This window comes from Schistocerca serialis, chromosome 5, assembly GCF_023864345.2.
Source record: "Schistocerca serialis cubense isolate TAMUIC-IGC-003099 chromosome 5, iqSchSeri2.2, whole genome shotgun sequence".
Taxonomy (NCBI): Eukaryota; Metazoa; Arthropoda; class Insecta; order Orthoptera; family Acrididae; genus Schistocerca; species Schistocerca serialis.
The window spans coordinates 489,496,941-489,499,062 of record NC_064642.1 but is presented as its reverse complement, the minus strand read 5'-3'; the positions used below and the strand labels follow the sequence as shown (position 1 = coordinate 489,499,062).

At 42.6% G+C, this 2,122-nt stretch overlaps 1 non-coding gene across 1 annotated transcript; it reads right to left on the bottom strand.

The window, feature by feature from the left end:
• Positions 1 to 1,557: 1,557 nt before the first annotated feature.
• On the bottom strand, positions 1,558 to 1,632 carry Trnas-cga (transfer RNA serine (anticodon CGA)). The gene has a single exon. It is a non-coding gene; the product is annotated as a tRNA-Ser (tRNA).
• Positions 1,633 to 2,122: the final 490 nt, after the last annotated feature.

Sequence of the window (2,122 nt, the reverse complement as noted above, 5' to 3'; positions counted from 1 at the left end):
TATTTGCACGGACGGCTACTCTAATTGATGGTTTCGTTGTCATCAAACAATATATGCTTGCACTACGTTCAAATTTGTTTGGCAACCACCAATAATAGTTAACTTTCTGATAATAAGTGATAATCCACACGAACGCTATGTATTAATTTCTTCAGCGTCTACAGTCTGTAACTAAAATTTATAACCATTCATGACTCATGACTATCATGTCGTATCTTGTGACTACAGGGTTAAGTATGATCACGGTACTTAAATGCTGACACGAATTTGCGCATGTAAGTGTGACTTATTCCAGCCTTTCTGTGTATTATATTCATGTTCATGTCGTTCCTACTGTAGGCTGCACTGTAATATCCGCCGTAATCATCATAGCTGCACCGTGGTATTTATCATGTGCGAAAGCTTGCCTTTGTTAAAGTATGTGGCAGTGTATTTGGTGATTTTGTTTATTCTAAAGTGTGATTTAATAAAATTTCCTTTTACGCGCAGCCGTGGATTCAATAACGCTTTGCCGGCCGAAGTGGCCGAGCGGTTCTAGGCGCTTCAGTCTGGAACCACGCGACCGCAACGGTCGCAGGTTCGAATCCTGCCCTGAGCATGGATGGGTGTGATGTCCTTAGGTTAGTTAGGTTTAAGTAGTTCTAAGACTAGGGGACTGATGACCTCAGATGTTAAGTTCAAATAGTTCTAATGGCTCTGAGCACTATGGCCAGATGTCAAGTCCCATAGAGCTCAGAGCCATTTGATTTTTGATTTGAAAGGCAGTTAGTTTTGTGCCAAACTGTCTTTGATTTGGTTGTAAAGACGAAATATACGTCCAGGAATAAAGAAGCAACTAAGGAACGACGGAAGACGTATAAAGTAACCAGTGGTCTATGGTGCGCCTTAAGGGATTTATGGAGGCGCTGCAAATTTTTTCTGCGCGTAAAATCCTGTCTTAGATGTAAAATTTGTTTTGCATTATTTCAATTTCTTCTAACTATACTATCAAAGTTTGACTGATGTATAAAGTTCTTTTCATATGACTGACACTCAGTGCTATTGCAGAGAAGAGAAGGGAACAAACGGAAAAATTGGCAAATATGCTCCTGTTTGAAAAAAAAATTAAAAAAAATTGTTGGAAAGTGAGGTATCAGATGTCTTATTCTACCTTCCTCAGCACCTTTAAAAAATTTTCCAAAAGTTTTGGCATGTGAACATATCCGCGATTTTTTATGCCGAGAGAGAAGGAGACAGTGGCTGTTTCAAAGAGACGGAAAAGTAATAAATACTATAAGATAGCAGACAGTTCTTGTGGTACAGAAATAGCAAAGGAGACGCACTGGCATTGGAACATGTCGACAGTGAGTGAATGGTGCTCGGAAAACAGTCAGACAGCGCCAGTAGGACAGGAATAAACAGAGGAGAAAGTTTAAGTGGGAGGGAGCCAGAGATTAGAAGGCACAAAGTATATGGCGATGACAACAAGGAAGAGAGAGATAGTGACAATGAGAAGAGACAGCAGCAGTGGAAAGGAATGAACAAGACAGTAGCAACTTCCTGGCAGATTAAAACTGTGTGCCGGACCGAGACTCGAACTCGGGACCTTTGCCTTTCGCGGGCAAATGCTCTACCAACTGAGCTACCCAAGCACGACTCACACCCCGTCCTCACAGCTTTACTTCTACCAGTACCTCGTCTCCTACCTTCCAAACTTTACTTCTGTAAAGTTTGGAAGGTAGGAGACGAGGTACTGGTAGAAGTAAAGCTGTGAGGACGGGGTGTGTGTCGTGCTTGGGTAGCTCAGTTGGTAGAGCATTTGGTTGCGAAAGGCAAAGGTCCCGAGTTCGAGCCTCGGTCCGGCACACAGTTTTAATCTGCCAGGAAGTTTCATATCAGCGCACACTCCGCTGTAGAGTGAAAATTTCATTCTAAAGATAGTAGCAGTAAGAGAGAACAAGAGGGAGACAGTAACATTTACAGGAGGCCGTATTAGCTGGGCAAAAGAGGAGACTATGGCTGTCAGACAGGAGAAAATGACAGTTGGAAGACACAAAGAGATAATGACAATGAGTTGGGCTGAATGAGTGAGTTAGAATGGGCCGGTGGAGGTGGATGAGAAATGGACGGGAGATAGTGGGAG